Below are 14,412 nucleotides of genomic sequence, written 5' to 3' on the forward strand. Positions count from 1 at the left end.
ACCTTGCCAGAGTGTGTGGGTAATGCATGTAGATCGTTGCTTTTCATTTGGTCTTTATCAACAAGTCCTACAAAGGAATTAAACATGAACGATCAATTAATATTGGAACATTCAATCAGCCTTTTTCCTTTTTTGAGCTCGAGCAAACGTTACAACGAGCTCAAAGTTTTGTTTGAAGACCAGCAGCTCCCTGAATGGTGCAACAAGACAGGTGTGTACAACAGTCACTGGCACAAAGGATGATTCTTATTGTCAGAAGGTCAAGAAAGAGGGACTCCTTAATGTAATAATAATGAATGCAAATTAAAATGTAGCTAGCAAATTGTGAAAGAAACGGATTTAAGTTTGTTTTTACAAAGGACGTTGCCATGAGATAATCACAAACAAGGGAATTTGAATGGAGAAATCACTTGATAACATATTGCTTGTGCTATGTTGCTATGAAAAAAAGGAGGTGTTAGTGCATGAGTGGTGTGTGACGACATGGTGTGTATATTACATCACTTTGCAGGAATATGAAAAAAACAAACTCAAAAAAGGATGTTTTAGTGCATGAGTGGTGTGCGACGACATGGTGTATATATTACATCACTTTGCAGGAATATGAAAAAAACAAACTCAAAAAAGGATGTTTTAGTGCATGAGTGGTGTGCGACGACATGGTGTATATATTACATCACCAGATGTTATAGACCGAGCGGTGGTTTAGAACCGCGACCTAACAACACTCACCCGATTCACCCAGACTTTGGCCGTATCGCACCGTAGCTGCTCAATGAGGGGAAAAGACAAAAACGACGCAATGCAAGAGGAAAACGGAGACAAAAAGGTTTGACAATACTACTGAATTTATTTCTACTATTTACACACAAGCAACAAGAAGCAATTAAGTTTATTTACAAGGACAAAACGCAGGTGACACAGTGCAAATTTAGCTTATCTACAGACTTAACTTATTACCCAGGACAGAACAAACAAAGACGACTCACACGGGGAATGCCAGGGATGGCAGAAGGTGGATGGCTGGCGGGAGAGGAAAGGTCCAAGGGGGGGTCTTGCAGCACAACCGGCGCGTTCAGCAGCCGCCGTTCCGTTTCGGCCCTGCTCCGAACCGCCGTTCAGGCCCCCTTTGGCGGTCGGGTGTCGCGGCTGCGGCGGCCTCCGTCCGCTGCGTTCCCAGGACTTGTCTCACTCGTCTGGTCCCTCAACCCTCAACTCTTTCTTGCTTCTCTCACTCCTCACCACCGACTTCTCTCTCTGGCAACCGACTGTGACCAACTCCTTGCAACTCTCTTTCTTCTTCTCTTCTCTTCTCATCTCATGCTCATCTCCAAGGCCTCTCTCATAAAGCAGTCCCTTACAGTCGCTTTTATCACCTCCGGTGAAATCAAGCCGCCGACTCCGAGGGCACACCTACCGGGTCACTCACCGCGGCCCTGGTTGGTCGCGCGACCCTCGGGCTCCGCCCCGGACGACGACGGGCGGGCGCGCCCCTCCCCTCCTCTGACGAGGTGGAGACACGCCTTTCTTCCCTGACTCGAGCCTCGTGGTCACTGGCGGTTATTGGAGGGGAGGTGATTGGGAATCGAGGCTCAGCAATGACGAGAGGGGAGGTAATATGGCAATCGAGGGTCGGCAATCACGAAAGGGGGGATGTGAAGGAAATGGGGATTTTTGGGGATGGGAATGGAAGGGGATCTATTCTCTTTCACTGGTGCAATGGAGTATTTCAATTAATGGAAGACACAGCCTTACGCTAATACACAGAATAAGAGATAACTATCAAAAGAAAAGATATATCGTGACCTACATGTATGTTTTTCTATGGACTAACTACGGGAACGCCCTTTGACCTTTATACAACCACAACGGAGGGAGGAGGGGTGATATTTTACAACAACCTTTTACAACAACCTTTTACAACATTTTACCACCACCACAAAATAAAAAAAACACATTCTCATATTCACAACACTGCACCCTCCTCCCCTTAGGCACGTCCCGGGCCTATTACTTTTACCTTAGTGTGGCATGTAGGTGTAGTTCCCTCTACTTTTAGCCTGACCCTGAGTGCGACAGTTTTAAAACATAAATAAATGTGTCCCGCTGCTCCATTGCACCCTGCCTAACAGACTTACGCCCACAGTTAACCGAATTGCGGAATGGTCTTCAAACTACACACTGACGGTGGGAAGCATTATTTACAATTGACGCTATTTTTATTTACAAAACTAACCCAGGACCTGTAATTGTTCTTTCTGGGGGGAGGACAGTCTGCTCTGCATCAATGCACCATTAAAGCACCCAAAAACGCACCAATACACACCCAAGCACCAATCGGTGCAGTCACCATTGTTCAATGAATAAAATAAAACCAACAAACCCAACCCTGCAGGTGTCTCTTGCTCTTCGGCTCCCTCTGCTGGTTATCATTATTTCTTCCAGTTGTTGTCATTTTCTTTGCTTTGCTTACTGGCGGCCTATTTTCAATAAAACTTGCACCCAATGTGTCCTTTTTATTTATTTATGGCCCACCAGGCCGACTATGTGTATGGTTCACCTGTGGGGCATTGGTGCCCTGTGGCCAAGGTCCGCCAGCAAGATTTCGGGCCCTCATGGCTGGTTCCAGCAGAGGGGCCATGCCCCAACCCATGGGGTCCATAAGTGGTGCTCGGCCACTGACATGTGGTCCATAATGTGGTGCATCGATGCAGACAGCTGGTTCTGGGAATTTCGGGCGCACAATGGCCGACCCACGCACGCTCCCCTCGGCGCCCAACGGCGCTCAGGTCCTCATGTGGGAGACAAAAAGGGGGGACAAGACAGATGAGCGAGGGGTAAGGTCTCAAGGGTACACATCAAAAAGGCAATGCAAGGCGAAATGCGTACGGAGGGCGAAGTGAGAAAGCTCGTCCCTACCGTACGTCACCCCCCTGTTACCTAGCCCACCCTTGCCCTTACCCCCTATGTACAAAACCTACACATTACCAATTCGTCACTACTGTCACGTCTTCCCCATATTTCCCCTATATCAAATTCGTCACCACAATCCCTCTACTTCAAAAATTTGCCATCATCAATTCATCATCAATCCTCATAAGGAGGAAGAGATGGAATTACGCACAATGTCACACCCACGTCATGATGCGTCTCACATTCCAAACATTTGCACAGTAAAAATAATTAAACATGGCATGGTGTGGAGTACCTGTCACCTCAGGTGAGTGGATGCAGATGGTGCGAGGAGATCCTTCATCCTAACTATCCTCTAAATGATTTTAACACACTTTACACTACCCGCCCCGGGTATCCGTGATGGGGGGTCCACTCTTCCCCCATTCACACCTTCGCACCATCCACTCCACTCCACAATTTCCACCATACTCACTCCACGACCATCCATTCCAATCCTCCAGACCATTTATTCCATACACCTGTCTTTCATTCACCTGTCGTTGCACACCTGTGCAATCCTACCTGGTGCCACCTGCACCCTCCTCCTCTTCCTGGACCATTTGGTCAACGCAACACGCAATCACCACTACTCCCTCATACACTGCTCCACTCACCTGTTCAGTTGCACACCTGTGCAATCACACCTGTTCCATTCTCACCTGTTCAATCCTCACACACACGGCATCATCTCAGCTAACTACTCCCCTCTGAAACTTGCGCTTCCCAGTCGTCCCTTTAAACTATTGCGCTCCCACGTCATTATCATCCATTCTAATCTACCTGCGTCCCTACTACAGGTATCAGTCACTAACTAAACTTAACGTCACCTAATGTCAATCCTCGCTAGATCCCTACACACCATATCCTAACCCACCCGGGCTAGTTTTCACTGCCATACACCCCATAAACTATTGCTCCTTTGCCCCCATCTGTGAGGGATGGTGGATTTGCCATCCCACCACATCGGGGGTCTCTCACTACCAATTTCGCTCGTCCAAATCCAACAATTCAAAAATTTTCCATTTACTGCCAATTCCATTCACTTTTCTAAATTTCGTTTTAAATCACTATCACTATCGTCCGTCTACTTATTACATCCTCTCGGTGCGCCATGACATCATTAAACTCGGTTTCGCAAAGCCGAGCAATGAATTCGGGTGGTTTGGTCGCCTGCAGGTTGAATCCGTCCGGCTTTCGGTTCAAGGGAGGTGGTCTGGTTGGACCGAGATTCCACGCACCATCTCGGCGCGGCACCTTGCGGTCCCGGGCCCGATGGCTCCATCTCCCCCGGTCGGAACCCCGTCCCCACGAGGGGGCACCGTTCCGCCTCCTCCCACTCGCCCTTGAACCGGACCGGTCGCCTCGCCCGACAAAGCCCGGACTCGACCGTGCGGGGCGGGGCCAAGCCCGAATCGGCAACGACGCTTCGAAGAGAAGCGACGCAGCATCGACCCGCGCCGGGCCTCGCACCCAACAAAGCACCCCCCCTCGCACCGAGCGCTCGCATCGGCTATCCGTCGCCCTAACCGCTAACCTGGTTACCGTCGATGCTTTACTAAGTTTACTTGCATGCTTACAAGCATACGCTACCCCTTTCACCCTCACAAAACCTGGCGTTCCAACGCCGTCCGTACATTCCACCAACGCTCTCCCTGTTACACACCATACCTCTCGCGCACACTCTCCCGTTACACCCTCTGTAACACTCACCACAGACGTACACTTTCTCGTTACATCCTCTGTAACACTCACCACAGGTGTACACTCTCTCGTTACTTCCTCCGTAACACTCACCACAGGTGTACACTCTCTCGTTACTTCCTCCGTAACACCCACCACAGGTGTACACTCTCTCGTTACTTCCTCCGTAACACTCACCACAGGTGTACACTCTCTCGTTACTTCCTCCGTAACACTCACCACAGACGTACACTTTCTCGTTACATCCTCTGTAACACTCACCACAGGTGTACACTCTCTCGTTACTTCCTCCGTAACACTCACCACAGGTGTACACTCTCTCGTTACTTCCTCCGTAACACTCACCACAGGTGTACACTCTCTCGTTACTTCCTCCGTAACACTCACCACAGACGTACACTTTCTCGTTACATCCTCTGTAACACTCACCACAGGTGTACACTCTCTCGTTACTTCCTCCGTAACACTCACCACAGACGTACACTTTCTCGTTACATCCTCTGTAACACTCACCACAGGTGTACACTCTCTCGTTACTTCCTCCGTAACACTCACCACAGGTGTACACTCTCTCGTTACTTCCTCCGTAACACTCACCACAGGTGTACACTCTCTCGTTACTTCCTCCGTAACACTCACCACACCGCGCTTCCATGTACCCCCTCGCACACGCGCCTCGACCGGCTCACTCCTGACGGCACACTCACTCCTCGGCGTGCACTTTTTCCTCACACACCCCATGGTCGGACATTCTCGCACACCTCTTTTTTCGCACACCTGACCTGTCACACACTTCACCAACGGCCTTTCACGAACACCCGGATCCAAACCAATCCCCAAGCCGACTGAAGCTTTCCTCACATCATATACATTGCCACTCACCTCCGTACTTCGTCTCCGCCCCTCCTTTGCCACCTGCAAACTCTTTATTTGGTTAGTGAGCACCACATCATGATTTGAACACAGACCTTGTACATAATCCATTTCTCCCTGCAATTCCCGGGCTACCTCCGTCATCTCTTCAATTTTAATTATTCCCTCTTCCGCTTTTTCTGTACTCACCTCGACGACCGTTGGCTTTAATAAAATTCCCTCTACCTCATCGGTCGCCGGCTTTTCCAAGCCCCGGGTCGCGATTTCTACCCCCGTCATTGTACCCGTGCTTTCCTCCGCTTCGCTCAACCAGCGCTTTTCGACTCGCGTTACCTCCTCGTGCACCCCTGGGACCCTTTCGCCCAACTTGCGGTCTCTGTCCCTCTGCTCCCGTGCCTCTCTATCGGCCCTCATTCCGTTCGTTGTTGCTTCAATTTGGTTTCCCAATTTGTTCGTTATTGCTTCCATTTGGTTTCCCAATTTCTCCCCGTCTCTCAGCATCTCGGCGAATTGCGCCATGAAGGCTTGCATTTGGACCACCGTTGGTTGTACAAAGGGTGCGGCCGCAGCTGCCCCCTCAACCACGTGCGCGAGGCTGCCATTTTGTGCACCTGATACACCCTCAACCACACCTTCTTTACTCTCCTCCACCATTTTTTTTCCTAAGTCCTGGGTCGATTCTACCCCGTCTATCTCTCCCACCGGCATCCCGTCGCCTTGAACAGCCATGGCGCGATTTCAAAATTCGAGTTTTGCTTTAAAAAAAAAACAAATTTCGGTATTTTATAATTTTGAGCGCGTGAAGCGCGCTCCGGGTCGATCTCACTCCCCGACACCAATTGTTATCGTACTAACACAATTGGTGTCCAAAATTTGGGCTAAATAAATTTAGTCCCAGGTTCGAATCCCATCTCCTGACTACCAATTGTTATAGATCGCGGTTAGATGTTATAGACCGAGCGGTGGTTTAGAACCGCGACCTAACAACACTCACCCGATTCACCCAGACTTTGGCCGTATCGCACCGTAGCTGCTCAATGAGGGGAAAAGACAAAAACGACGCAATGCAAGAGGAAAACGGAGACAAAAAGGTTTGACAATACTACTGAATTTATTTCTACTATTTACACACAAGCAACAAGAAGCAATTAAGTTTATTTACAAGGACAAAACGCAGGTGACACAGTGCAAATTTAGCTTATCTACAGACTTAACTTATTACCCAGGACAGAACAAACAAAGACGACTCACACGGGGAATGCCAGGGATGGCAGAAGGTGGATGGCTGGCGGGAGAGGAAAGGTCCAAGGGGGGGTCTTGCAGCACAACCGGCGCGTTCAGCAGCCGCCGTTCCGTTTCGGCCCTGCTCCGAACCGCCGTTCAGGCCCCCTTTGGCGGTCGGGTGTCGCGGCTGCGGCGGCCTCCGTCCGCTGCGTTCCCAGGACTTGTCTCACTCGTCTGGTCCCTCAACCCTCAACTCTTTCTTGCTTCTCTCACTCCTCACCACCGACTTCTCTCTCTGGCAACCGACTGTGACCAACTCCTTGCAACTCTCTTTCTTCTTCTCTTCTCTTCTCATCTCATGCTCATCTCCAAGGCCTCTCTCATAAAGCAGTCCCTTACAGTCGCTTTTATCACCTCCGGTGAAATCAAGCCGCCGACTCCGAGGGCACACCTACCGGGTCACTCACCGCGGCCCTGGTTGGTCGCGCGACCCTCGGGCTCCGCCCCGGACGACGACGGGCGGGCGCGCCCCTCCCCTCCTCTGACGAGGTGGAGACACGCCTTTCTTCCCTGACTCGAGCCTCGTGGTCACTGGCGGTTATTGGAGGGGAGGTGATTGGGAATCGAGGCTCAGCAATGACGAGAGGGGAGGTAATATGGCAATCGAGGGTCGGCAATCACGAAAGGGGGGATGTGAAGGAAATGGGGATTTTTGGGGATGGGAATGGAAGGGGATCTATTCTCTTTCACTGGTGCAATGGAGTATTTCAATTAATGGAAGACACAGCCTTACGCTAATACACAGAATAAGAGATAACTATCAAAAGAAAAGATATATCGTGACCTACATGTATGTTTTTCTATGGACTAACTACGGGAACGCCCTTTGACCTTTATACAACCACAACGGAGGGAGGAGGGGTGATATTTTACAACAACCTTTTACAACAACCTTTTACAACATTTTACCACCACCACAAAATAAAAAAAACACATTCTCATATTCACAACAATATATTACATCACCTTGAGAGAATACTAAAAAAAAAACTCAAAAACGAAGTGTTAGTGCATGAATGGTGTGCGACAACATGGTGTATATATTACATCACCTTGCGGGAATACCAAAAAAAAAAATCTCAAAAAAGAAAGTGTTAGTGCATGAGTGGTGTGGTGTGCAGTGACACTGTGTGTGCATTACATCACCTTGCGGAAATACTTTTAAAAAACAAGAGAAAAATGACCACAGTGTGATCACCAGCTGCGACGTGTAGAATCATGAGGATATCCGTTGCAATATGCGCTACCAAATTCGACCAGTCATTAAATTATACGCATGCACCAGCGTCTTTTTGTCTTTCAGTTCTGGTCTTGTCCTTTGTTTTGCGACGCATCATGCTTCATCAACTGATTACATATAATGTATGGACGTGAATGTTATTTCTGTTAATGTTAATCTTAATTCATTAATGTTATTTATTAATGTTAATTCTGGGTGGCAGAGGGATAATTTGAAACGGGCTTGGTCGGTAGGGGAAGTCCGAGTGTATGCGCATGCGCTTTTCAAAAAGGCACCCCAACAACAAGAACAACAACGCGGTCCTCTCATAGAGATGCTCGTCGCAGCTAAAAACTCAAAAAAGGAAGTGTTAGGACAGGAGTGGTGTGCGACGACATGTTGTGTATATTACATCGCCTTGTGGGAATACTTCCGCTCTAGCAGGGAACATGGCCTTAAAATGCATGTTGTTGTTGTTGTGTTGTGGGAATACTTGAAGAAAAAAAATTCTAGAGTGTACATAATCATTAGCTCATAGAAGAGAAGCATCACGACAAACGTCTTTTATAAGTTCCGAAATATATTACAACAAATTATCATGTAGAGCTGTAGGAATTGAACGTGAAAGATTAAAAAGGGTCTCCTTACTCCTGTTCGGTATCATCTCCATCGCTCCATATGGAGGAGCCAGGATTCCTGCCAAGTATTGTCGATATTTCTGCAAACATGATGCAAGAACACAAATGAATGTGGTTTCTTAAGCAGACAAAGTGCTATACGATTCCAATGTAATGATTTGTTTTGAAGTATTCTTTCTTCTACATTATGTAGTCCATATAAATAGGGCTACGGAGTGTGGGATCTGCCTTAAGTGGACCCATAAATGGGAAGGAGTCAGATATTGATGAGCTGGCAGGGCATGACCAAGGTGGGATCAAAGGACAGGAAGTTTGTTTTACAAGTGGAAATACCAACTGGTTTTCTACAAAGCCCTGTGAAAGTTTGGTGTCTCCATCTGCAATTATTGCCATAGACCTGTTGGGTGGCCTGCTTGCCAGTCCTGCCTTTTCCCATTGGGTAGTTTGGACCAAAAAGTGGATGCACGTCTAACCCAGGTTTCCACCAAAAGGTAGATGTACGTTTAACCCAGGTTTATACCAAAAGGTGGATGCACGTTTAACCCAGGATTATACCAAAAGGTGGATGCACGTTTCACCCAGGATTATACCAACAGGTGGATGCACATTTAAACCAGTATTATACCAAAAGGTGGATGCACGTTTAATCCAGGATTATACCAAAAGGTGGATGCACATTTAAACCAGGATTATACCAAAAGGTGGATGCACGTTTAACCCAGGTTTCCACCAAAAGGTAGATGCACGTCTAACCCAGGTTTCCACCAAAAGGTAGATGCACGTCTAACCCAGGTTTCCACCATAAGGTGGATGCACGTTTAAACCCAGGTTTATACCAAAAGGTGGATGCACATTTAACCCAGGTTTCCACCATAAGGTGGATGCACGTTTAAACCCAGGTTTATACCAAAAGGTGGATGCAAATTTAACCCAGGATTATACCAAAAGGTGGATGCACATTTAACCCAGATTTGGACAAAAATGTGGATGCACGTCTAACCCAGGTTTCCACCAAAAGGTGGATGCACGTTTAACCCAGGCTTATACCAAAAGATGGATGCACATTTAACCCAGGTTTCCACCAAAAGGTGGAAGCACATTTACCGCAGGATTATACCAAAAGGTGGATGCACATTTAACCCAGGATTACACCAAAAGGTGGATGCACATTTAACCCAGGATTATACCAAAAGGTGGATGCACATTTAACCCAGGATTATACCAAAAGGTGGATGCACATTTAACCCAGGATTATACCAAAAGGTGGATGCACGTTTAACCCAGGATTATACCAAAAGGTGGATGCACGTTTAACCCAGGATTATACCAAAAGGTGGATGAACATTTAACCCAGGATTATACCAAAAGGTGGATGCACATTTAACCCAGGATTATACCAAAAGGTGGATGCACATTTAACCCAGGTTTCCACCAAAAGGAGGATGCGCATTTAACCCAGGATTATACCATAAGGTGGATGCACATTTAACCCAGGATTATACCAAAAGGTGGATGCACATTTAACCCAGGATTATACCAAAACGTGGATGCACATTTAACCCAGGTTTCCACAAAAAGGAGGATGCGCATTTAACCCAGGATTATACCAAAAGGTGGATGCACGTTTAACCCAGGATTATACCAAAAGGTGGATGCACATTTACCCCAGGATTATACCAAAAGGTGGATGCACATTTAACCCAGGATTATACCAAAAGGTGGATGCACATTTAACCCAGGATTATACCAAAAGGTGGATGCACATTTAACCCAGGATTATACCAAAAGGTGGATGCACATTTAACCCAGGATTATACCAAAAGGTGGATGCACATTTAACCCAGGATTATACCAAAAGGTGGATGCACGTTTAACCCAGGATTATACCAAAAGGTGGATGCACATTTAACCCAGGATTATACCAAAAGGTGGATGCACATTTAACCCAGGATTATACCAAAATGTGGATGCACATTTACCCCCAGGATTATACCAAAAGGTGGATGCACATTTACCCCAGGATTATACCAATAGGTGGATGCACATTTAACCCAGGATTATACCAAAATGTGGATGCACATTTAACCCAGGTTTGGACCAAAATGTGGATGCACATTTAACCCAGGATTATACCAAAAGATGGATGCACATTTACCCCAGGATTATACCAAAAGGAGGATGCACATTTAACCCAGGATTATACCATAAGGTGGATGCACATTTAACCCAGGTTTCCACCAAAAGGAGGATGCGCATTTAACCCAGGATTATACCAAAAGGAGGATGCACATTTAACCCAGGATTATACCATAAGGTGGATGCACATTTAACCCAGGTTTCCACCAAAAGGAGGATGCGCATTTAACCCAGGATTATACCAAAAGGAGGATGCGCATTTAAACCAGGATTATACCAAAAGGTGGATGCACATTTAACCCAGGATTATACCAAAAGGTGGATGCACGTTTAACCCAGGATTATACCAAAAGGAGGATGCGCATTTAAACCAGGATTATACCAAAAGGTGGATGCACATTTAACCCAGGATTATACCAAAAGGTGGATGCACATTTACCCCAGGATTATACCAAAATGTGGATGCACATTTAACCCAGGTTTGGACCAAAATGTGGATGCACATTTAACCCAGGATTATACCAAAAGGTGGATGCACATTTAACCCAGGATTATACCAAAAGGAGGATGCGCATTTAAACCAGGATTATACCAAAAGGTGGATGCACATTTAACCCAGGATTATACCAAAAGGTGGATGCACATTTACCCCAGGATTATACCAAAATGTGGATGCACATTTAACCCAGGTTTGGACCAAAATGTGGATGCACATTTAACCCAGGATTATACCAAAAGGTGGATGCACATTTACCCCAGGATTATACCAAAATGTGGATGCACATTTAACCCAGGTTTGGACCAAAATGTGGATGCGCATTTAAACCAGGATTATACCAAAAGGTGGATGCACATTTAACCCAGGATTATACCAAAATGTGGATGCACATTTAACCCAGGTTTGGACCAAAATGTGGATGCACATTTAACCCAGGATTATACCAAAAGATGGATGCACATTTACCCCAGGATTATACCAAAAGGTGGATGCACATTTAACCCAGGATTATACCAAAAGGTGGATGCACATTTAACCCAGGATTATACCAAAAGGAGGATGCGCATTTAAACCAGGATTATACCAAAAGGTGGATGCACATTTACCCCAGGATTATACCAAAAGGTGGATGCACATTTACCCCAGGATTATACCAATAGGTGGATGCACATTTATCCCAGGATTATACCAAAATGTGGATACACATTTAACCCAGGATTATACCAAAAGATGGATGCACATTTACCCCAGGATTATACCAAAAGGTGGTGCACATTTAACCCAGGATTATACCAAAATGTGGATACACATTTAACCCAGGATTATACCAAAAGATGGATGCACATTTAACCCAGGATTATACCAAAAGATGGATGCACATTTACCCCAGGATTATACCAAAAGGTGGATGCACATTTAACCCAGGATTATACCAAAAGGTGGATGCACGTTTAACCCAGGATTATACCAAAAGGTGGATGCACATTTAACCCAGGTTTGGACCAAAATGTGGATGCACATTTAACCCAGGATTATACCAAAAGATGGATGCACATTTACCCCAGGATTATACCAAAAGGTGGATGCACATTTAACCCAGGATTATACCAAAAGGTGGATGCACATTTAACCCAGGATTATACCAAAAGGAGGATGCGCATTTAAACCAGGATTATACCAAAAGGTGGATGCACATTTACCCCAGGATTATACCAAAAGGTGGATGCACATTTACCCCAGGATTATACCAATAGGTGGATGCACATTTATCCCAGGATTATACCAAAATGTGGATACACATTTAACCCAGGATTATACCAAAAGATGGATGCACATTTACCCCAGGATTATACCAAAAGGTGGTGCACATTTAACCCAGGATTATACCAAAATGTGGATACACATTTAACCCAGGATTATACCAAAAGATGGATGCACATTTAACCCAGGATTATACCAAAAGATGGATGCACATTTACCCCAGGATTATACCAAAAGGTGGATGCACATTTAACCCAGGATTATACCAAAAGGTGGATGCACGTTTAACCCAGGATTATACCAAAAGGTGGATGCACATTTACCCCAGGATTATACCAAAAGGTGGATGCACATTTAACCCAGGATTATACCAAAAGACCACTCCATATTCTACCAATCCAACTGCTCTCTCCCTCCCACTCCATATTCTACCAATCCCACTGCTCTCTCCCTTCCACTCCATACTTCACTCGACCAATCCCACTGCTCTCTCCCTCCCACTCCATATTCTACCAATCCCACTGCTCTCTCCCTCCCACTCCATATTCTACCAATCCCACTGCTCTCTCCCTCCCACTCCATATTCTACCAATCCCACTGCTCTCTCCCTCCCACTCCATATTCTACCAATCCCACTGCTCTCTCCCTCCCACTCCATATTCTACCAATCCCACTGCTCTCTCCCTCCCACTCCATATTCTACCAATCCCACTGCTCTCTCCCTCCCACTCCATACTTCACTCGACCAATCCCACTGCTCTCTCCCTCCCACTCCATATTCTACCAATCCAACTGCTCTCTCCCTCCCACTCCATATTCTACCAATCCCACTGCTCTCTCCCTTCCACTCCATATTTCACTCGACCAATCCCACTGCTCTCTCCCTCCCACTCCATATTCGACCAATCCCACTGCTCTCTCCCTTCCACTCCATACTTCACTCGACCAATCCCACTGCTCTCTCCCTCCCACTCCATATTCTACCAATCCCACTGCTCTCTCCCTTCCACTCCATACTTTACTCGACCAATCCCACTGCTCTCTCCCTCCCACTCCATATTCGATCAATCCCACTGCTCTCTCCCTTCCACTCCATACGTCACTCGACCAATCCCACTGCTCTCTCCCTCCCACTCCATATTCGACCAATCCCACTGCTCTCTCCATTCCACTCCACACTCGACCAATCCCACTGCTCTCTCCCTCCCGCTCCATATTCGACCAATCCCACTGCTCTCTCCCTCCCGCTCCATATTCGACCAATCCCACTGCTCTCTCCCTCCCACTCCATATTCTACCAATCCCACTGCTCTCTCCCTTCCACTCCATACTTCACTCGACCAATCCCACTGCTCTCTCCCTCCCACTCCATATTCTACCAATCCCACTGCTCTCTCCCTCCCACTCCATATTCTACCAATCCCACTGCTCTCTCCCTCCCACTCCATACAGAGAGACTGAGCTGTCGCCCGCAGACAGGGAGACTGAGCGGGACAGGGAGACTGAGCGGGACAGGGAGACTGAGCGGGACAGGGAGACTGAGCGGGACAGAGAGACTGAGCGGGACAGAGAGACTGAGCGGGACAGGGAGACTGAGCGGGACAGGGAGACTGAGCGGGACAGGGAGACGGAGCGGGACAGGGAGCCGGAGCGGGACAGGGAGACGGAGCGGGACAGGGAGACGGGGCGGCACAGGGAGACGGAGCTTTTTCACGTGTACTTACTTGTACACGGGTACTTACTTTTTCACGTGACTAATTTTGGGAATGCTCCTCACCGTGAATGGAACATCCATCTTTGGGAATGCTCCTCACCATGAATTGAACATCCATCTTTGGGAATGCTCC

The 14,412-nt window shown here is 47.1% G+C and overlaps 1 protein-coding gene across 2 annotated transcripts in view; it reads right to left on the reverse strand.

Annotated features, from left to right (window-relative positions):
* Window positions 1–14,391, reverse strand: part of LOC137437374 (uncharacterized) — a 41,594-nt gene extending 27,203 nt beyond the window's left edge. For both annotated transcript variants that reach the window (XR_013621106.1, XM_078766821.1), the window contains exons 1-3: window positions 14,308–14,391; window positions 8,681–8,750; window positions 3–67 (exon numbers count right to left, since the gene is read on the reverse strand). The gene's annotated coding sequence lies outside the window, so the exon portion shown is untranslated. The remainder of the gene's footprint in view (window positions 1–2; window positions 68–8,680; window positions 8,751–14,307) is intronic.
* Window positions 14,392–14,412: the final 21 nt, after the last annotated feature.

The sequence above is a fragment of the Myxine glutinosa genome, chromosome 12 (genome assembly GCF_964187855.1).
Source record: "Myxine glutinosa chromosome 12, kmMyxGlut1.1, whole genome shotgun sequence".
Lineage (NCBI taxonomy): Eukaryota > Metazoa > Chordata > Myxini > Myxiniformes > Myxinidae > Myxine > Myxine glutinosa.